Source organism: Centrocercus urophasianus, unplaced genomic scaffold, assembly GCF_019232065.1.
Source record: "Centrocercus urophasianus isolate 14NV4802_14NV808 unplaced genomic scaffold, USGS_Curo_1.0 seq_11, whole genome shotgun sequence".
NCBI classification, from domain to species: Eukaryota; Metazoa; Chordata; class Aves; order Galliformes; family Phasianidae; genus Centrocercus; species Centrocercus urophasianus.
In genome coordinates this window covers 29337148-29361256 of record NW_024884253.1, presented here as the reverse complement: position 1 = coordinate 29361256, position 24109 = coordinate 29337148, and positions in this window count along the sequence as shown.

Here is a 24109-nt window from a genome sequence, read left to right as displayed (position 1 = left end):
ATGGTTAATCCAGTAGCTTCTGTAAGTAAAGGGGGAAAGTCACATGGTGGATGGATCTAGTGGTGATTCTAAGAGTAATTATAAATTATATTACACTAAACTTGAAACAGATTGGTTAATTCATTGGTTAAGGAAAATTGTTATGAAATTAATAAATTTTCTTCATAACTATCTCTCTTATTTTGTTTAAATATCTCTTAAAAAACATAGCTTCCTAAGTGGACAAAAAAATATTGTCTCTGTGACATGCTTTCCAGTTAGTCCTTATTAGTCATATCTGGTTTTGGAAAGAGTCCATCATCTCTCCACTGTATTTCCATTGCTACTGAATACACAACTATGTTCAAAGTTTGATGTGGAAACTTGATAGCAAAAACACATCGATGATGCAAGGATTTCCACATCTGCCTAAGATTTTGGCTTTCTTTGACAACAGCCATCCTCAAGACTAGGAGTGAACTGTCAACAATAAAAGTGAAATTACACATTACAATAGTAATGATTGGATTTCCAGAAGCATCTTTATAATTTAAGAGCCAAGTGTGATCTTTCAAAGTTACTGGCTCATTATAAAACCCTATTCCAAACCAAAAAGGGATTGTATTTAAGAAGAAACATTTATCCAATGTGTTCAAATGTGAGAGTGCCATTATTATTCAGTAATTTTATTAATGCTCTTTATTTCCTGTAGGACATTATTTCATGGGCTTCAGGCAAATATGATTGGAGCTGTCATGTTTGTTTCACTAAAAATACTGTTTACATCAGCAAAGATAGCAAAATGCTTTATCAGAGCATAATTATCATGAGATCAATTTAAATTTTACACTTCAGTGCATTAGTTTACTTTCTTTTTGCTTTCCTCTAAATGAATTGGTTAATTCCTTAGAAAAAAACAAGATCTGACGTATCTGTATTAGCCTGAATAACTTCCTTTTTTCCTATCTTTCATACAGGTGAAACATTTTGTATTTGTTTCTATTTTATGCTTTCTTACTCTCAGTCTCTTGAAGTTCTTAGTCTAATTATCTCAAAATTTTGGAAGGAGTGATTGTTCAGTTATATGATCTTGATTGCAATGGAATGTTTAAGTTCTAAGTCAAGTTCCAGTCTGGCAACTTTTTGCATCTTGACTTCTTTTATACACTTCAACTTTCTCATTCAATATTGAAATTATTATTCTTGATGAAAGCTTAGCATTTATTGTGGGAGCCATACCTGGATTACCTTTAATTGCAACCTTGGTACTTCTTTTTTTTAATTTAATTTATTTTATTATTTTTTTTAATTTTTATTTTCTTTAAATTCTGTTTTTCTTTGCACTTCCAAAGTGTCTTTCTTTCCTATGTATTTTAATACCCTTTAAAAATCTAGCTCAACTTGAACAGCCAAAGGCTATTCTTGTTTTACCCCTAGACTTCTTGATCTCAAAGGGATGGTTTCTTGTCTGATCAGTCCTTTTTTTCATTCCTCTCTTACTCCTCGTATCATATCTGTTTGATTAATTCAGCTAGATCCAAAGTTCTTCTTTGTACTTTTCTACTTTATTTTTTTTCCAAATATAAGCATATATTTCAAGAAAAGATATTTTATGAACAGTTGGTTAAAGCTTTCCTCTATACACAAGTTCAATTCAGAATACAAAGAGAGAATCTTAGGGATTTTTTTTTGTTTATTGCTTTGTCTATTTCAGTGTGAAACAGTTACTGAACACTTTTCACTGCATTATTCTACAGTGTTTTCAAGCTAGATTTGTAACATGCTCTATAGTATAGTTACAGTTTCAGTAGTTTTAAAGTCTGCTTACTGGTAACAGCATTTGTTTTTGAGGCTGTATCTGGGAAACTGAAGTCTCCCACATTGCTACCGCTCATTTCTCTGTAATGATATATTATAAATTCCTGTTTATACATACATTCAGTGTTGGTTTGCAAATTTTCATCAACTTGTGAATTTTCATCAACTTCTGATCATGAGATCAGGAAAATTAATTTCTGTTTTTTTTTGTTTTTTTTTTTTTTTTTTAATCCCATTCATATTTCATCCTTTTCCTCCTTGCTCTTATCCTTATCTGTTCTGGATAATTTAGCTATTTTCTATGTATGACTGCTCTATTGCTGTTATTCTCGTAATATCTACTTTACGTTTCCATCCTTAATTTCATTTCTCAAGTTATTGAATGTTTATGTAAAATATTTCATTCTTTTTCTTCATACTACTAATGAGTCAAGTTTCCTACACTCAGTAATTCCATTATAAGTTAGATAATTTCAACTACTGCTAGCATTGCTATTTTCTTTCTTCAGACTGCCTATCCTAGAAAGAGTGAAATTAATTTTACCTTTCCTATATACTATTGTATTTATTTTATTCTGTCCCTTTAATAAAACTTAGTATATATTTCATAAATCCCTTCATATATCTCTCTCACTGTAAAGAGTTTTTAGTTGCCACAACTTCCACTCAGAAAAAGCTCCATCCACATACCCTAAGAAATTTCCTTTTCCTTCCTCCAGCTTTTTTTTCTTTCATTCTTTCCCTTCAACTAAGCACCTTTCCTGTCTCCTGTATCTGTACATACTAATTTTTCTGACACGTATTTCTTGCCCTGAAGTCCATTTCTACAAATCCCTCACTCCCTTTCTCAAACATATGGAAATGGTTATGTTTGTTACAGACCTGTTCCAAGTTCACCCACCTAAAGCTCCTGAATTTTCCTTACTGTCTTTTTGAATATTCAAACTCTGGTTCTTTGGCCTAAATATGGAAGTTTATGTCATTTTGGCAGTTCTTCTGGATATTCTCATGCCTATGTCCTTGTAACTCCTGGCATTAGAATCACTGGACTTAGAAGTTCCTCCAGAATGTCAGAGCAGGCAGATGTAATATAAAGCCTATAGGACAAATATAACCAATGCAGCTACTCATTTGGCTTTCCAGGACTAAAAAACAGGATGAACAGCTTTTTCCTAGTGAATTTGTCTTTCAAAGAAAATGACTGAATAGTCGAAACATTCAATTTTCTTAAGTAATCATGATCCACTAGAAGACACTGATCAACTGGAAAGTACATGGTCCCCATGCTATCATACTGGAGTTTTTCACACATGCACACACACACACAAAAGGAAAAATAATGATGCAATCAGACTATCTATATAAGGATATGTAGCACTATTTTAGAGAAACTCTCATACCTAAATTAATCAAGAGTTTACTTAAACCTGCAGCATCCAGTGGCCTCACCAGCATTCTGTGCAGTACCAGTAAAAACACTGCAGTCATGATTTGTACTGAATTTGCAGGTGTCTTCCAAAAGAATCTGTGTGGCTCTCCATCCCAAACACTACTGCATGAAGTGTGGACCAGAAAGTCAGAAACTGTCTCAAACAATACCTGTTTGTTTAGGGAGGTTTCCTTCTTGAAAAATATTTTTTTCCACGAAGGAGGATAATGTGCATTTTTATAAATGACCAAAAGATGAATTCTGAAACTACATTTTCAATAAAAATAGTTTAATTTGGACTGATCTGGCATTCATGTTTTTTAGATTATTAACAAAGTTATCTAGTATTTCTGAGTCCACGCACATCCACTTGTTATTTTTTTCCAATGTGGAAAACATAGTAAAAGACCTTAAATAAGACATCTAAATGACCTGAATGTGAGAAAAATTCAGTGCCATGCCCTTATGCCCACTCACAACTCCTGTTTCTTTCTCCTCTTTGGTACAAACCCCTGAATCAATGTACAGAGTCACCAGAATATACACCAGCATACAAGCAGCTTAGCACATCTGAGACCTGCTGTTGCTGCAGCATACACTGGAGGCTTTGAAGTAGTTTATATTTCCTTTGTGGTAAGTATATCCTATAGCTTGAAATCCTGTGATGTGAAAGCATAGCTATGTAATCTGCCTTGAATATGGTATTACCAGCTACACTTTAAAGAAATAAGAATGTGAGTGAAACAGATGTTGAACATATACAGAAGACAAGGAGACTGGGGCACAACTCCAGAGCCAGGCTCTGTTCAGTGGTGCTTAGTGACAGGACAAGAGGAAATGGACACAATCTGAAACACAGAAGGTTTTGTCTAAACATGAGGAGGCACTTTAGCATTGTGTGGGCAACTGAACACAAACATAGGTTGTTCAGAGAGGAATGTGGGGGTCTCTCCCCTTGGAGATCTTCAAGAATGTCTGAACATGGTCCAGACCTGAACTGGCACCTTGTTCTGGGTGTTCCTGCTTGAGCAGGGGTGGACCTCACTACAAGAAAGACATTGAGGCCCTGGAACGTGTCCAGAGAAGGGCAACGAAACTGGTGAGGGGTCTGGAGCACAAGTCTTATGAGGAGCGACTGAGGGAGCTGGGATTGTTCAGTCTGGAGAAGAGGAGGCTCAGGGGAGACCTCATTGCACTGTACAACTTCCTGAAGGGAGGTTGTGGTGCAAAACGGTCTGGCCTCTTCTCCCAGGCAAATAGTAGGACCCGAGGAAACGGCCAGAAGTTATACCAGAGGAGGTTTAGGTTGGACATTAGGAGAAACTTTTTCTCTCAGAGGGTGGTCAGGCACTGGAATGGCTGTCCAGGGAGGTGGTGGAGTCGCTGTCCCTGGCGGTGTTCAAGAGGCGCCTGGATGAGGAGCTACAAGATGTGGTTTAGTAGCTTGTGGTACTAATAGGAATGGGAGGGCGGTTGGACTAGATGATCTTGCAGGTCGTTTCCAAACTTGTGATTCTGTGACAAGATGGCCTTCAGAGGTCCTTTCCAAACTCAACCACTCTATTATCCTGTGATTCCATGATGCTTGCTCTTATATTGCAAGGGAAATTATTTTCTTGCAAAGCATTTCCTAAAAAGAAAATTAAGCTCTGTCACAACAAGCATATTTCTGTAATCTATTTTTATAATTGTAGACACAGGAAAAACAGCAAAACTGTCTAACATTGCCTGCTGTATTGACTCAGCCTGAGCCTTTTGGAAACACTTTACAGACCCATGCAATGGGTGATACTTGATTTGATGCAATGTTTATTTTGACCAAGAAATCAAGGATCTAAAGTCTGGCCACAGAAAACAACACAATCTGTTATTTTGTAGATCTCAGATATTGAGCAACAAGAAATGCATGTTGCTTTCTGTGTAACTCAGAGCAGCCTCACGTGTGAAGGGCACTACATCTGGTATATCGGTATTAGTGACCTATAGTTTAGCTCTTCTAGCAAGTTGAAAAGAGATTTGCCTAGTTAACGACTAGGTAGTGTATGACTTATTGAATAAAACATTTTGAAATTGTCATATAAGAAGACTCATGCACATTCATAATATTTTATATAGGGTGGCAATAATTGATTACAAGTGGAATCTGTCACATTTCAGATCTGACTTCTCACACAATTTATCAGTTCATACATTGTGAATATATCAGCAATAAGTAGAACATGGAACTCAATGTTTTTTACTTGTATCTGAATCACATTTTATTATCTTTTATTTAGCCACTCAAATAAAATATGCCACTACTGAAAAATATCAACAAGAAAAGGTCCTTCCCCTAAAAACACATGCATAAAAACACATAAACACACCAAAACTAACAAAGAAATAAAACCTACATTATTTTTTATACAAAAATAATTGCGAAATATAAAAGTATTGATGGAGTGTTTACTTAGCATCCTACTGTTCCTGGGCCTGGTAATGCTGAGAAATAGCCTTAGATTCTCATTCCTTTGCTTAGCTTCGAAACAAGACTTGAACAAAATGGCAGTATGAGCTGATTGTGTAGGCTTTGTTTCATTAACATAAGAAGTCATATATGTGAATTCAAAGAAATTGAATTCACTCTCCCTTTCCCAGTGTTGTGTGCTTTCATAAGCACAACTTTGTGAGATGTAATAAAGTAAACAGATTGTTTTTAAACAGATATTCTTGTGCTGGTCTGCATGGGAACAGCTGATATATGAGGGAATAGTCTAAGAGAGTGTACAAAAATAATATTTAAATTGGAACAAGTACTTTTGTGATTTACACCTAACATTGCTCTCACTTTGACAGACAGCCAAATGTTACAGAGAAAATATCCAATATGTGTTCCCATTTTGAAGCAGCATGGAAAATTTGTAGAGAGAAAAGCATGATGAGCAAAAGACACCTTACAAAGTCAGCTTTGTGATGTACTTCAATGAGTTGTACTGGGTTTGTTTACTACAGTCTGTACAAATAGATAATTACTGTCTTTAAAAAAAAGCATCTATTTTTAGCAATTTGCCTGTCTTTAAAAGGTGTTAGGGAGTTTAAAAGGTGTCTAAAAGAGCTAAATATTAATTTTCTTCTTATTTCTACTCCTGCACTGCCATTCAAAGAACATGATCCAATGGGGTCTCTGGAAGCTAAAAGCACACAGCACTTCTGGGTCAGATTTTATATCAGCTTCTAATCTCTCCCATATTGTTCTCACAGATAAGGCTGCACTTCAAAGACAGGCCTTCTTTTTTGCTAAAAGCTGTCTTTGTGTGTTCAAATTGAAGAATGAGAATGTACAAGATGGAAGATCAGCATAGACATCCTTTGCTGAATTAGAGGTGGGAGACGTACCTGAGAAAAGTTTCTCTCACAGAGGACAGAAGTGTTGGTAAATGTAGGACGTGTCTGAGATTTTAAAGGGGAGATAGACTATCTGTTGCTGTGTGTAAAACTGGAGGTAGAAAATATGTCCCAGCTCGGACTATGCTCAATAGAGGGAGAGACCAGTTCATAGTTCCCAACTGGGTCCAGCATTACCATTGTGGGACTGCAAACAACCATGCAGAAATACAAGTCTGGAAACACGATACTCAGATTTGGGATAGCCTCTGAATTAGATGTAATATGTGATTTGGCAGAATTATTTAGGCTGACACCCAATGCAGGATATTAGAGAGCAGTTAAATCCTCTCAAAAAGAGAGCCTCAGTAAAAGGCAACTAAATAAAACCAAATTTTAGATTTGGTCATCATTACTGTGCTGGAAAATAAACGAAGGTATAACCATGCTCTGCAAATTTTATTTCATTTAGGAAGACTATACCCCATGGCATACATGCTCTGTCTGTGCTGTTAAGTACATGATGTGAGAAATGGTGGCATGAAGACTTAGAATGGAAGAAGAAAGACATAGTCCACATTGAAGCAAAGCAGAAAATATTTCAGCTTTGTTTTACAAATTCACACATTTCTTAGAAGTCTCCATGGAGCTTTCGTAGAGGTTGAGTTAAAGATCAGGCCTGATGGCAAGTCCCAGGTTAATTATGAGCAGCTGCCAAATCCCTCAGTAAGGCACACTGTAAAACAATGGCTACTCTAGACTCTAAAGACATTTAATAATGTTTCTGGAGTGGTTAGTGTAGTGTGTTATGAAAACGCCTGTGCCCCTGTCAGTATGGAATCAAATGAAACTTACATAATCCTGGGTTACTCTAGAACTGATCTTATTACCAAACTTCCAAATAAAATGCAAAATATTACAAATTCCTCTTTCATTACTTTTTAAAAAGTAGAAGAGAGAGGGGAAAATTATAAGTGAAGAGAAAATGTTGCATGATCCCTTAGCTAGACATCTGGAAACCAGTCAGCCCTTAAGACAATCTTGGAATAGATATGTGATTCCGTTATCTTCTTTATCCCCAAGTCTAGTTCATGTAAATAGAGATGAAAACACAAACTCTGTCTTCGAAGACCCAGAAATATATCCAAACATTTTCAGTTGTCTTTCTTGTTTGGCAACAGATGAGAACCTTGCATAAAATAGTCTTTCCAATCTGTGCTATTTGCAGTGGAACTAATTTTTTTTCCCTTTTATTTCTAAGCAGGAATTTTTGAGGGACATTGATGATTTGGATGGTAAAATGTTTGGACCCTTTTTGTTTCCTACTTTTCACTCCATAGTCTATAATTCCATAGAATTGCCACCAAATGACCTAAACATCCAAGTAGTCCGTGGATACAACTCTCCAAAGTGCTCAAGATTGAAAGAAAGGGAAGAATTTTCCATTTCAGCTTCATATCATAGGTTTTATCATAACTTAGGTTGTAGTACAGTAGGCTTTTCATACTTCCAAAGCTCAGGGTTTAACTTGCTGTCTATGCACAGCAAGGGTAAAAATTTTATTAAAAAACAGTATGCCTTTCATATCAAAATAATCTTTCTACAACATGACTCAGAGAACAAAAATAAAATGCTACCAAATTCTTTTACTTATTCACACTTCTTTCCCTAGCTTGATACCCCACGTCATCACAGATCGGTAATTCTGAGTTATTTAACATTAGGAGTCAAAGACATATTAAATAATGGCAATATTTAATGTGTAATGTGAGATACCAGAGCACTTATGGCTGAGTTTTTGTATGAAGAAATTGCAAGGTCCTTTTGGTACAGTTATGAAATACAAAAGAAACAGTGTCCAAAGTTGAATTTTTTTGAGTATGCAAATATCTGACCTTGCCTGGCACTGGCTAAAATAAGCTCTCAAATACGACTTCATTAAGAACTGTTTTTGAACAAATTTGCCAATGCAGGATTCAACTCTGTTCCTAATCCCAGATTACCTTCATTCAGCACTGTGACAAGAAGAAGTGAGAGTATATGCCACAGATCACACCAGGTCCTAGCCCTTGACTTCACCACACTTGGACTTGCGCACAGTGTGCTGCAAATCGCTTCCACTTCACTAAGGTTGTTGTGGAAAGAGACACAAAAGCAAGGGAGACTACCAAGTCTCACTGCTACCTACAATCAGGAGAAGGAGAGAACATGACTACGTTTGAAAAACCTATCTTTTTTATTGAATGCAGTGGGAGACTAAAGAGACTGAGTAAATGGGTGAATTTTATAAAGGTTCCCTTCAAAATCAGTGGTGATGTACTCTATTCTTACGAAACACTGTTTTTACTCCACTGATTAGCAAGGGAAGCCAGATTAAGGCATATCACCAGATGATTCTACATTATGCGAATCTTTTAATAAGCTCATAGTACAGATATATAAAGTAAACATTAAAATAACGTCATACTACTACCCCATGTTGACATGTTCTGTGATATTCTTTCTCATTCTTCCCCTCCTTATGGGAAAACAACATTTAGAGCACTGTTTTCAAGGTCAAATAAATGTGTCAAGTTGTCCTGACAGAATTTACTGTGGTTTTTAAAAAACAGTGATGATAATGTTAGTCTCAGGGGGTGTTTTTCTTCGTATTTTTGGACCAGTCCCCAGGAAAACACTGCATCTAGCGCAGATGACAAATAGCAAAAAAGTAATGGAGTTTCAATTGAAATACTGGCTTTCTTTGAGTTCAAAAATGGCGCCTTAATCACAGGTCTGGTTCCCATGTTTGCATTTTGAATCATTTCTACTTGGTTTACTGACAAAAATAATATTTTGCTACATTTTATTTTCTCCAAAATTGGAAAAATATGAAAGATAGAGTTGTACGTAAGTTCTAACTTTTTCTTCTCAAATTTGAGATCTCATGAATTCTATTTTGTGTCATTATAACAAACAATAGCTGTGGCATTTTTTAAAGAAAATATAATATTTATTTCTTCTTTTTCTACAACAAAACTGCTGTGGTACAAAAGTGTCTCTGATCACATAATTTTCTATAACAAGTCTCATTACCAGTGATAATACTGTAAAAAAACCTACAGTATTAACTGGAGAATCCAAGCTGGGAATCTAGAATACCATTTAAAAAGAATATTTCTTGCTTTAAAAAGTGGTACGTTTACTTCAGAAGTCTTATTTAATAAACACAGGATCTATACTGTCTTTTATAGTAAAGCAGTACTTTAAAAATTGTGAATGTTATTGTTTTTACCATATCATCTACTATTCTATAAAAGGTCAACATTTTTGCTACGTCATACACACGTAATTTATTACAAATATGATTGATTTTCAATATTCCTATAGGTTTTTTTGTTTGTTTGTTTTTTGTTTTTTTCTTTTCCTTAATTATAATAGACTTAAATCTTTAGGTCTCAACAATTTGGATTTTTTTTTTCTGAAAAGAAAAATTAAGAAAAGAATGTTAGCAACATTAGGTGTTAGTCAAAAGATCTCAGAAAGTCCACATTTTCCTCACAGAACTGATAATGTTAGATCATCACTGAAAATCAGCATAAAAGGAAAATTTCTTTGGAAAGCATATTTGAAAACAGAACCACAGAAAAATTGCTTTGAAACAAGACATAAGATCACTCAAAATGTTTGCAAACTATTTGATAAATAAAATTTTAGTTTAAGGATATATTTCAGGGTAGTGACTGTGAAATGGTGCTAGTTCACAGCTCCAATTTTTATTGCCTGCCTCATGTACAACAGAGTAGCAGAACAGACAAAATTCACTTGAGATGCAAGCTTTGAGTGGCAGTAGCATCCAATAGTTTTCTTTCCACAAAACTGGCATTACTTCATTGGGATGTTGCAATTTCTTAAAGAGTTTGCTATACTAAATAAACAAATGAAAAAAAACACATCAGTGAAACATGCAAAGATGTTGATAGGAAATGGTGTTCCATAATAATGGCCTATTTTTCAGAAGATCATTTAAAATAACAAAATTTAGAAGTATATGATAAAAGTAAATGTCTTTTATATCTCAGTAATACTGAACTTTGGAAATCTTCTATACACTTAACATTAGCCACTCAGTTTCTCTTTGTGCACTGAGTCTAAACATAGGTACCAAATCTCTTTCCAGCTGTTCCTTCATGACGATAATGCATACAATTTTTTAAAATTCTACTTATGCTACTGTAATGTTCATCTTAATATGGACCTGAGTGCTGGTATTTGTATGCGACAATTGTTTTTTTTCAGATCACAGTAAATGCATGTGTCAAGCTCATTACAGAGCACATTTGTACTATCTTCTAAAGTATTTTTTAGCTCTTGAAGTAGTAGAGTTTCAGTTAAGTGTCAAAACAACAGCAGAAGTATGTATTTCTTAGAGATGTTAATCTAGGTGTGTGTGTGATGGCCCTGAACTCTAATAAGGTAAACCTTCGTTAAGGGCTCAAATTTCATCCACTTCAAAGAGAGATGAAAACATGATAGAACAGAAGAAAGAACTTTGAGAGGAAAATTTGCTGTGCAATGAAGGATATTTATCACTTTCTCAGCTTGTTAATGCATTTTTATTTTTAAAAATTACTTATTTAAAAACATTTTAGGATGAAATGACAAGTGATATTTCCAGTTAAAAGGTTGGTGCTTCTCCTTAAGCCATTTCATGCGTCATCCTGCTTTCATTTGTCCAGCCGCTAATATAAATGATGATCTGCTGAAGTGCATCTCTCTTGGCAATATCTAAAGCTGGCAAGGATTTCTGGACAGTTGCGTACATTTACTTTATGAACAAGTACACCATCCTGTGCACCAGCACTTACTGCATCGCATTAAGTAGTACTGCAAATATAGAGCGACTTTCAGAAAGATTTAAGTAACAAATCTTTTGTTTCAGGAATCTAAGATTTGCAGTGACTGTTGATTTTGTTTCATCAGGCCTGATAAGGTTCTTTAAAAGGTTTGAGAGAAATTGAACTAATTGGAGAATGAGCAAGGCAATGAACAGTCTTCTGTCTTCTTCGCCTTGTATCATATCCAGGTTTACTAAAAATATCTGGAATTAAACTATGGTCTCACTTAACAACAGAAATCCTTTGTCTTCAGTGTATCCAAGACTACATCACCAACACAAAGACTTCTCTGTTTTTGGAGCAAAATTCCGCTACTACCAATGGCACCGAAATAGTAACCAATTTCAGAATAACGTCTTGTAAGTATGGTAGAGGGACAATAGCAGTATTTTATCTGGGAATTCTTTTAGAGTGGCAAATTTACTCATGAGCAGCTCTACTGTGGAGGCAGATGGCATGATCAGATCCTGACTGGATTAAAACCTATACCAGGAAGATACTATCAGTATGTTGATTGGAAAACCATTTCCGCTCTTTTCTTAATATTTATGTTGGTTAAGGACAGTTCTGTGAAAATTATCATGTCTTGAAGGCTAGGTAGCACCTTGAGTATTGTGTTCAGTTTTGGGCCCCTCACTGCAATAAAAACATTGAGGCCTTGGAACATGTCCAGAGAAGGGCAATGAAACTGGTGAGGGTCTGGAGCACAAATCTTATGAGGAGCAACTGAGGGAGCTGGGATTGTTCAGTCTGAGAAGAGGAGGCTCAGGGGAGACCTTGTTGCACTCTACAATTTCCTGAAGGGGGTTATGATGAGAAGGGGGTCGGCCTTTTCTCCCAGGCAACAAACAGGACCCGGAGAAATGGCCACAAGTTGCGCTGGGGAGATTTAAATTAGACCCAGGGAAAAATTTCTTCTCTCAGAGAGTGGTCAGGTACTGAAATGGCCTTCCCAGGGAGGTGGTGGAGTAGCAATCCCTGGCAGTGTTCAAGAGAGGATGAGGAGCTATGAGATATGGTTTAGTAGCTTAGAGGGTAGTAATGGTTATAAGAGGACAGTTAGACTAGACGAACTTGTAGGTCCTTTCCAACTTTGTGATTCTATGACTCTATGATTCTATGTTACAGCATATGCTGGAGCAGTTTGTGTTTGCACGTAATTTTTATAATGGAGACCACTAAAAATACAAAGAAAGGTAATGCAAAATCTTGTTTTGCTTTCTTTTTACAGGTTTCCGTAGCTGCAAGTCAATCCTGTTCTGGTCTTATATGGCCACATACTTATCTCTATAATCTTGCAAAATTCTGCTGAAAATTTGGAAATTTCTTTTTAAAATATCAACATTGTTTAAAGTACTGTTTTGGAATGGTCGAGACTGCAAGAAAGATGCTTGTAAAGTCTCATTTTCTATGTCACTATTCTTCCAACACCACAATACTCTTATGGCACAGTACAGTGATTATAAACACTGGAGCCAGGGCTTAATCATTCCCATCAACAGTGATTTTACCCATCTTCAGACTTCCTTAAATGTACCATCTTTGAGCTGACACAGTGCAACAGAACAGTGTTGTTAGTATTTTTTGTGAGATAAGAGACTTTGACTCTAAAACAGGTTGATCAACAACTTGTGGCTTAGAATTTTACTATAGGAACCTGCACGGTCACTTTACAGCATCTGGCATAACGATTTTTCACTGCTGGAGACAGTGAACAGGCATTAAAATAACAGTTCAAAGTAGATTAAGTAGTACATGAATTGGCAATTTAGCTAGCTGTATTTATTCACATAAGCCCACAATGAATTTCTAACCTAGCATCATTTTCTTACGGATGATTTTCTTATAGAAGTTGAAACTGAGTACAGTTATTGAAGATCATGCTGAGCTCTGCAGAAGACTAGGGGTATTTTCCTGAATATTTTGGCTATATTGTAACTTGGATGCTGCTATTCTGCCTTCTTATATTTCTGCCACTGATTGATAGGAAATGTTCTAGTTTTTAATCTTTTTTTTTTTTTCCTTTTATTCTTTTCTTTCTATTGTGTTCTGCTGAAAGTATTTTATATTGGCATGGACACAGCTGGCTTTGGCACAAAAAGCTGAAAACCAGTTCACAATAACAGCAGTGGATTGTCAGGTTTTGTGTTTGAGGCAAGCGGTCTAAGGAAAATAAAGTGCTCATCTTCCTATTTATATCTGGAGTTTGGACCTTGAAATAACTACTGACTAGTATCTGGCTTTCTGACAGATCCTGCTGCTATGATTTATATGAGAATTGCTCCAAAAGTAATGCCTCCTATTTTTTTGGCCCACGGTGTCAAAGGCAGATGTTGGTGACATGGCAGTCAAGGTTGAAGCTTCCCACCAATATTCTGTTACATTTTGTTGCTGTGCAACAGATGGCAGCAGAGGGGCAGTCAGACAGAATGTTTTCTGACACGAAGTGTGTATAAAGCAGATGCATGTCACTGAATTCCCTCATGCAGAAAAAAATTGCACCCATTGACATTCATCACTGCTTGGTGAATGTTTATGGAGATCAAATAGCGGATGTAAGCACAGTGAGGTGGTGGCTGGTGTGTTTCAACAGTAGCGATAGAGATGTAAAAAGCAAACCATGTTCTGGATGGCCATGCAGATATTTCTGAGTGTGGTATGCAAGTTGTTCATTGCTGGCAAAAATGCACAGCTAATGATGAATCTGTGAAAAAGTAGTGTTTTGTACCTGAGAATTTGCTCTAACAAACAGTATTACTGTGCACCTTGTATCGGTTGTATTTTCCAGGGAAATAAATAGGAGATCTTACATTCAGAGGGACCTGCATAATAGTATCTTAGAACATAGCAGATTTAATCTCATTGATTTTCATTGTGAAATAATTGATTTAGATAATGTTTATTGTCAGTTAATTGAAATTGCAAACAAATTTGCAAAAAACAACAAAAAAATCTGAAGGGTTAAAATATTTGGAACACAGATATTGAGATGGCTCTTTTAAGACTGAAAAAGATATATTATCCCTTTTCCTCTGGAAACTTTCCACCACTCCAGTTGCCCAGAACTGTTTTGCACTTTTATGGTAAGGCATCACAATTCTGTTAGAAATATCTGCTTTATTACTGAAAGTTCCTCTCAGTTGACGTATAGTATGAACACTGCTTGAATAAAGTTTCTGTCTTAAGAGCTAGTATACTGAAGCAGACTGTGATCCATCATTTTTGCACGTTGAAGAACTGGTAAAGATGTTGTTCCAAGACGTAAAACATTTTTAAGGTCAGATTTTCTGATCTGAAGTTCTCTTTCCTGAAGACATCTGTTGAAATAGACTGTAGTTCTTTACAATCTGAGATAAATCATATCAATCTAATTTCTGTACTTCCTAGTCTTAAACATCTCCTGAAGTATAAGCACGAGAGTACTTCTACATTTGCCAATGACATATGTTTTATAACGGCACAAAATGAGTTAAAATACGATCTACCTGTGTGCTAGATAGAACTGTGTTACAACATTTGGGAAACATGAATGGCTTTATCTTTTTTCACAAGAACAAGATGAGCAAATAGTATCTCTCAGCAGGTTCACAGCATCACTGATATTTTAAATTCTGCATTAGCAATTTTTTTTTTTCCTAAATCTAGAATCTTCTGGATCTAGAAATACTCTATTTTTTCTCAGAACAGAAAGATGTTCTGTAAGACATAAGAAATGTATAGGAGTAGTTTTGACTGATGTAATCAAGGAAATTAAAACATAGCACCATGTGCAAATTAAACCCATTGCCATGTGTGGATTAAACTACTTTGGTTACTTAGAATGCCAATATCTGTCTACACTTTCAGACTTAGGATCCCAGGTATTGTTTTGGTTTAACCCAAGCAGGTAGCTCACACTGCACAGCTGCTCACTCACTCTCCAGGTGGAATGACTGAGAGAATTGGAAAGGTGAAAGCTAGAGAACTTGCAGATTGAGATACAGACAGTTTACCGAGTAAAGCAAAGCCACACAAGCAAGCAAAGCAAAACAAGATGTTCATTCACTACTTTCTATTGGCTAGCAGATGTTCAGCCAGTTACAGGAAAACAAGACTCATTGCAGCTGTTTTGTGAGAAGACAAATATCGTCACCACAAATGTCTCTTCGTTCTTTACCCCAGCTTTTATTGCTGAGCATCATGCCACATTGTATGGGATGTTTTTTTGGTCAGGCTGGCTCAGTTGTCCTGGCTGTGTCCCCTCCCAATTATTTGTGCAGCCCAGGTTCCTCACTGACCAGGCAGTGTCAGAAGCTGAAAAGTCCTCGACTCCTAAGCACTGCTCAGCAACAACTAAAACATCACAGCGCTTACCAGTACTATTTTCATCAAAAATTCAAAACGTGGCATTCTACGCGCATCTGTAAAGAAAATTAACTCTAGTGCAGCCAAAACCCTAATTGATGTGCCCTTCCATGTTCCTTTACATCGCTGTTTTCTTTAAAACATGCTGTTTTAGCTATTGGATGCCTAGGGTTTCACAGCCTGATTTCAGGGGACAAAAATCCCAACAGGAGATGAAATAAAGCTAGGAGGTTTTCAGTGCTGAAAGAAGCTATTCTCCACATAGCTTAATAATCATCCCAGATTAGGGTGATTAAGCAGTATAAAACAGGTATTAGAAAATTAATTAAAAGAACACATACAGTAGCCATGCAAACACAGATGCCAAATGAAACCCTGTTGTAATCAGTAGAACTTAACTGATTTCATATGAGTTGTGCCTTACCTTTAGTGCAGTTGAACTTATCCATTTAAGTGAGGGCTTAGAGTAATTTCGTGAAACCATTCTCATTAACACAATCTCAAATTTTGATAAAACAATGGCTTTATTTTTACTAAATTAAATAAATTCAACATCTGAATTGGTTATATTTTATGAACTTTACCTTTGATCAAGAAAGGAATGTCATTTTCCTACCAAAAGATCAGCACTGCTGTATGCACAACATGAAAAAATCATTCAGAAGGGCATCAAAGAATAATATTGTGCTCTGTCTCTTGTTAATACAGAATGTGGAATTCCAATTTGCATTTGCATCACTTGGCAAACCCACTGTAAAAACAAACTCAACACCACCATTCCCCTATTTTAAAATATTTTGTCTAGTTGTCTTACCAGAGATCTTTGTTAGAGATCTTAGCTTGAGGTCAAAGAGGCCATTGTATTGCCTGTATTCATAAGAGTGTAAATAATCTAACAGGACACAGAAGATTGACATGAGTTGAAGATATCTCCTTTAGTCTTTGCCAGTTTTTTTCTAAATTGAATGCAGATGTGTTTAGAGGAATACTACTGATGACAGGGAGATCCAAAAATAAAGCTGTAAGAATTACCTTTCCAGTAACTATTTTTAATGCAAACAGTGAGACAAATAATTGAAATGCATATCTCTTCAAACCTTTTGGTCTCTAGGAACAAATCCTACAAAATAAGTCGTAACAAATGAATAATAGAAAGTACACATTTGTCCAATTCCAAACCAGCCTTAAAAAAGCCATTGCCACGATTTCTGTTCAGCAATAAGATCTGCCTTTTTCCCATCATGTCTGCATCATACTGTATGGTTTCCCCAGAGCCTTTCTAGCCAGTGATTTAATGATTTCTCAGAATTACCATTTTCCTTCTGTCCTTATGAATGTTCACATCAAGATGTTGTAAACTTTCTAAAAGCTAGTGAGTCTCACACACCTTGTGTAAAGTAGAAGTAGGTCATTCCACTTTTCCAAGGTGATCCAAGCTGAGCCTGAGTCTCATTTCTTCTATCAGATGTAAAAGATCTTTAATATGAAAGAGCTCTTAGTTTGAAAACAGTATTACATGTTGCTTGCTTTCCATATGGTACTTTCCACATTTCTGTTGAAAGTAAGGACTTTTCTCTATTGTTTTAGGAAACACTTTGTGAACCACATTTGGTCCATTGGCTGCATGTTTCACCCTATATAGAAAATATGAAACAAATGAAAACTGTTGATTTAACCAGGATCCAAAGCAATTGGGGTTTTTGCAACAAAAATATCAATACTTAAGAATGAATTCCTGTGAGGCACAAATATTCCAGACGTAACCAACATCAAAAGTAGGTGTGATGCTAATGGCCTTCTCCTTCTTTTCATGCCACTAGGTTTCGACTTGCTTAAACAGCATTTCTTAACAGCAGACAAGATATACCCATACAGAAAAGAAGAAGAATATGGGACTTTTCGTTTCTTCTGATGTAAAACATTTGCCTTAATGAATTATATATATATATATTTAACTTCAGAATGACTTGAACTGTAGGGAACCAAGTGAAAGGAAATTTGAAAAGTACACAGAGCACAAACTGTAGATGACTGCCCTTCAAACATCCACCTAGGGGGATTTTTCTTCTGAAAGATCTGTAATTTCTTATTTTATCCTTATGTAAGAATGAATGGAACAGAGACTGTATCTCCTTATAAATGGACAAAAAATTAAAACATTTTATTACCAGTCCTTTCTTGGAAATGAATCAGATTCACTTTCAGAGCAAAGGAAAAACACTCAACTTATTTGACTCTGTTCTTTACAACTGTATCAATAAAGTATTCTGTGAAATGTTAAGTGTTCACATTTTTAATCATCTTTGTTGCGTGCACACCAGGCTAAATTATAGTCACTGGAATCAGATGAAACCTGCAGAGTTGCTTTTTCTTCACTACTGTGAAAGCCTTTATATGGCAAACTCATAGCTCATAATTGTGGCTGGCTATTTTCTCATTGCAACCAGCAAATGCTACTGGTGTTTTAAATTTAGAATGATTCAAATAAATGGCTTTTAACGTCATTTGACTACTTACAAAACAAACTGTACCACAATATGAAGAAATGATTTTCATCAGTCTCTAGTATAACACTTGAAACACTTCTGGGAACCTTCAAAAGTCCAAATTTTCTGGGAGCCAAAACATGAAATCATGTTAGACATCAGAGTAGATTCAAACAAGTACAAGGAGAGTTAACAAGTTTTTCCTGAAATGGGAAGAAGCATTCTATAGATAGATAAATCCTGAGTTCTAGTGTTGTATATCATAGGGTTGAGATGAAGTTCAAAGTCAGACAAAGTCAATGTCTCTGACCTTCTCTTATCAAAACAAACACTAATGGTGAGTGTCATTAACAACTCAATAACAATGAATGTTTTTCTTAGAGAAAAGCAGTTTGGGACCCTGCTCTCCCTTCTCTTCTGAGAGAGAGCTTGTTTCATTGCTGGAAGAGTACACTTAAAAGCAGCTCAGAAACTCAAAGATGCTATCATGTTAGGGTGGTGATAGCAGCTCTATGGAAATGGAAGATGAAGAAAAAAGGATCTGACCTCATCAGTCTTGCAGTTACTGAACCCAAAAATCAAGTTCTTGACTTGTGCTTCTACATCATGATGAACTACTAAGAAGCTATCATTTGAGAGTGATTCCCCAATCTATACTTTCTTTACCATGTGCTAAAAAATATATTTATTTGTTGTGATTTTTTTTTTCCAAGTCTGAATAAAATTTTTAAGAAACAATTTCAGAGAGTTCATCTAGTCGTCCAACCTTATGCTGAAAGCAGGGTAAGCTCTAAGTTCAGACCAGGTCGCTCAGAGTATTGCCTAGCTGGATTCTGAAAGTTTCTAAGGATGAAGATTACTTAAACTCCCATGCCAATCTGTCCTGTTGTTGAAATGTCCACATGGAGGAAATGCTTTTTCATATACAGACTGTGCCTCACAATGCCAATCTGCTGTGTTGGTCATGGATGTCCACATCTTATCTCTAATGCTCTTGCCTGGGTAAAAACCTCTGCTGTGCCAGAGGTAACTGGCCTAAATGGTGCTGGGGACTACGCCCCGTGGTTCTTAACAGCGCCACACAGTTTTCAGTGTGCAACCTCCTTCTGCTCAGCTGTCTGCAGAAACCACTGTTGTAAGAGATGCACTGGAGGACCTGACAGCATCAATCATCACTAGCTGAATGGCTGCTTGATGCTGTTGAATTAGGAAGCAGTTGAAGATAAAAGATGCAAACAACATTTTGACCAGATATAGCTGAGAGATATTTAGAAACTGCTAGAGTTAACAGAAGAAAATCTGGAGTAGCTACCCTTTCCCAGCAACATGAGTCACTCCAATGTTCCCAGGAAACTTCACAGAAGTCCCTAAAAATCTTAGAAAATTTCCAGATCTAAGGAAAGAGCATAGAAACTATCTTGCAAACCATCATGTCTGTTAGCTTGTTTGGTATCATTTAGTTGCTTTCTTTTAAGTTAAAGTCACATTCTCCTAGTAATGTTGTTCTCCATTTTGGGCCTCTGATCTTTATTACAATTCAGTCGTGAATTAGGGATTCTATAAAACCTCAAAATTACATGTTCAACATAATTCTCTCAAATCTGTTGTAAATATTTCAAGTTTCATCCTGTCTTTGTATTTTCATAGGAAATTGGTATCTTTCAAAAGACCATTTCACTTTTATTGTCTCATAAGTACTTCTCATATCTGTGGTTCAACTCTATCAAAATACAAAAAGCAAAACTAAAGAAATAAAGCAACAACAACATCGAAACACAACAAAAGCAAACACAAAATCAACCTATCACAAAATACAAAAAAAACCAAAACCCTTCTTTCTGATTACTTTTTTTTTAATATATTTTTTTTAAAGTTAATTTACTCATCCAATACGAAGAGATGAAAATCATGCTCAAATTTTCTGCTGTTTTCTGGGGAACTTTTACTGCATTTCTGGGGAATTTATACCACACTGAAATACTTGAAATTAGTTATTAGCCATTTAATAACTCATCGCTTCATCCCATTTTTTGAGGAACTGTTCCTTCCTTCATTTCTTTAGATGGTAGTCTGTGGAAAGCTCATGTTAGAATGTTTTCCCTGTAATACTGAACAAGTTAGCAACATAGAAAAGTTGTGTAGGTGAGAAATATACTGATCTAAGCAGATTTCTATCAAAACAATCAGTTAAAAATCTCAATATTGACAAAATGCAACATTATTAAATTAAAACGTTTTCTGTTTAGTAAAAATAAATGAGATAGAAAAAAAGAAGGGCATTCAGAGTAACAGATTTAGACTCCTGCTTGAAGCTACAAGAAGTAAATTACATTGCCAGGAGTCACAAAGAAGGTCAGTAACTGATCCAGAAATTGATGTTATATTTTCTTCTTCCAGTACAGTGACCTGGTCATTAGACCATATTGCCTTCAAAGTAAATATTTAGAAACTCTTTCAGGTTTAAATTTAATTTCCTTAAGCAAAGTTCATTTGGGGGTATTCAGGTCAAACATCACTTAGAAGGTTCTTTTACTCACAGAAATCTCATATGGAGAGAGATGAATGCTCGAAATGTCAGAAAAAAAAATACTGCAGAATGTACACAGCTGTAATGCAAAACTGTGCCAAGTTACTATACATCTTTTTATTTAAAAAGGAAATATGAATAGTTGATAATTACACAGTTCTACAGTTAGAACTTGGTTTGCAAATGACAGATGTTGAACACCTATCCAAAATTTTATTTTTTTGGCTTCTCTGTTCTTCAGAGTTCTAAAAAGGATGCTTGAGTCCAGAAGCAGAACATGAGCCTCTGCATTTGGTATGTGAAATTTTTCCTTTTTTAGTACTGGTATACACTGGAATTTTCAACTGCATTTTCAATTATAAAAATGCTTAACTGACCATATAAAGGACTATATTATCAATGAGATGTGAGAGCACACATAAAAAAAGCTTTTGTCTAATCACAATGAGTCCACAAGGCAAGCATTGCAATTACTGCACTGATGGCTTGAGAGGTTTTGTTGTATAGTTTATCTACCGAAATAACTTAAGCACTGATGCATTCATTTGTTTTCATTATGCTGGCTATGATAAGACTTCTAGAACACCATAGCAATGCCCAGAGTAGTGAAATGTGACACAATAACCAGAAGAATTTCTGGAAAATGTACGCCTAATATGACAAGTACACATAGCCTAGCAAATTATTAACCCCTTTGCTTCTTGTCTCTGTAGCCAATGGTTTCTGCTGATGTGCTAGTGAGAATACTGATTTTATCAGTGCATCATTGTGCTAATTACCTCATTTCCAAGAAATGCGATATTATGCCTGGCACAGCAAGCACTTCACCATCCATTCTACTCAGCAATAATTTCTTGTCAAAGCAAAGTTTTTGTTACATGTAATTAACATTTCCTCCAATTATATGCAATTGTTCCTCATTTTCTACTAATTATTTTCTAGACTGTTGGTGTATTTCCCTGAGTAACAGACAAAGCTGAGCTGCGTAAATTGTTTCATGATCCTTCCAGGTACCATTTTTTTTCACTCTTTTGTGCCTTAGAATCACAGAATCATAGAATGGCCAGGGTTAGAAGGGACCTCAAGGATCATGAATCTCCAACTCCTCTGCAAGCCTGCATAGGCTCACAATATATTAATACTTGTGCTTGACAGAAGATATATTTTAAACGTGTTTGGGAATTCAGGAAAAATGTTTAATACAGTTGTCCATACTGCTGTTTTTCCTATATTCTTCCTCTAAAGCCTCTTTTTCTAGACAGAATTTGGACCTAATAAATGTTGATATGCTGGATGGCATTCAGTTCAAGATGAAGGCATTTTAGTGCTTATAGATTATCTGAGCGTTTAAGTTTACAGTGATTTTTGGTTATCAATATTCCACATTACAACATCATGTAGTACACTGGGAATTAAAGTGTAAATTGTTACCAGCCTGTAAATCGTTGACAGTAGTCAAGAAAGATGTGGTCAATGCAGTCAGTAATATTGACAGAATTACTCGAGCAACCTGCCAGGGTAAATGTCTGGTACAATATGAATGTCTTCATCTGTATTTCAGGAAGGCACAGCTAACCAGGAAGTCTGTGTTTGGGCAACAGAAAATCAGCCTTTGTGAGTCAAGTAAGTTTCTAGGCTTCACAGACCCTTGGCTATCATTTAGGAGCTCAGGTAGTTCTCTGGATGCATATATATAGTTGTTATAATCTTAAACTGAAAACTACTATATGCCCAATTGTCTTCTGATATCAGAAGACAATTGATTTCTCTGCTATAATTCTTTTTTTTCCTTTTTATTTATTTATTTATTTAATTTGAGAAACAGTATGAAACTTACCTTCTTTCCCAGGATGATTCAGAGGTCAGATCAAGGTAAAACTGCACAAGAGCCATCATTTGGGAGTCATTATTATGTTGAGGAATGAAGATAAAGATGGTGTGTTTCATAAACTTCAATTCTATTCCCTTTGACTCATGCTTCTATACAGCCTATATCCCAGGTGAAATCCAGATCTTATGCTAATATTTTGTATCGTATATTTCTTTTAATACATATGGACAAGAATCAGTGAAAAAGTAGATCTTTCCTAGTCAGCAGTTAAAATCTAATCCATATCCTAGAACAGAAAAAAAAAAAAAAATAGAAGAAAAATCGACTTTGTTTTTTTCACTTTCTTCTAAATTCTTTCTCATTCTCTATGTAACTTTCCTCATTAAATACAAAAAAATTTCCTTATCTGTTATTCAGAATGCTCAATAACCCTGATGTGGCTGCTTCTGTTGGCACATTTTGTTCTTAATTAGGTTGAAAGATATTTTGACATGTTTCATGGTCTCAGTAATTGTGTCTGGACTACAATAATCTTGTATCACTTGTTCGATTGTTCTCTTCAGTTTTTCTGTGGACTTAAGAGTCTCAAAATGGATCTTTTCATGTATGTTGCAGATGGTTCTATCCTCATTTCATTTTTCTTCTTACAAGCTTGCAGACAGCTTAAATCCCTCCTCTTCCTTACTTTATCCATTCCTCTCCTTGGTGTGGACCTTCTTGAAGTCTTGACTTAGTAAGGCTTCATTGGTTTACGCTGATTTTTTCTGCATGACAATTCATTGATTCATTTCCTTCACAGGAAACCTAAATGCATACATGTGTGGTTGTCTTAGTTATCATGCGGAGAGTCACCATTACTCTTGCTCCATTTGTCTCTATTTCTTATTTGAGATCTTGTTATTGTGACAAGCTTGGGTCAATGCATTCTCACGTCCTAAGGCCTTTTATATTTGCAACATGTTTTTTGCTACTGTGCTTGTTAGTATTGCTCATAACACTTATTTCTACATTTTGATAAGTAGTAGTACTGATGATCTGTTAGACATGGAAACAAATAATTAGGCAATAACCACAAGCAATGGAAATAAAAGAAATCTCATAAGTTGGCCTGCTTTTAGGGAAGTACAGCTCAGTTTTACAGCTGTGAATGTTAGGGCTGTTTTACAACATTTGCTGGCACATCCTAATCGTTCTGTGGTTAACACTGTACAGCCTTGTGTCATAAGAACCTTTAAATTCTGCCACGGGGTGAGTATGAGGAAATAATGATAGCAATCAAAAATGGGACTAATTAGTAAAATTTACCCTCTGAGCTTTCTGAGGCGCTAACTTGGAGTCTTCCCTTTGATAATTGCAGCTCGTTGAAATCAAAGGACCTGTGGCAATTCAAAGGAGACGAGAATTGTTCCCATTGTTCTCAAACAATGGGATGAGAGTTCTTGACACTAGCATAAG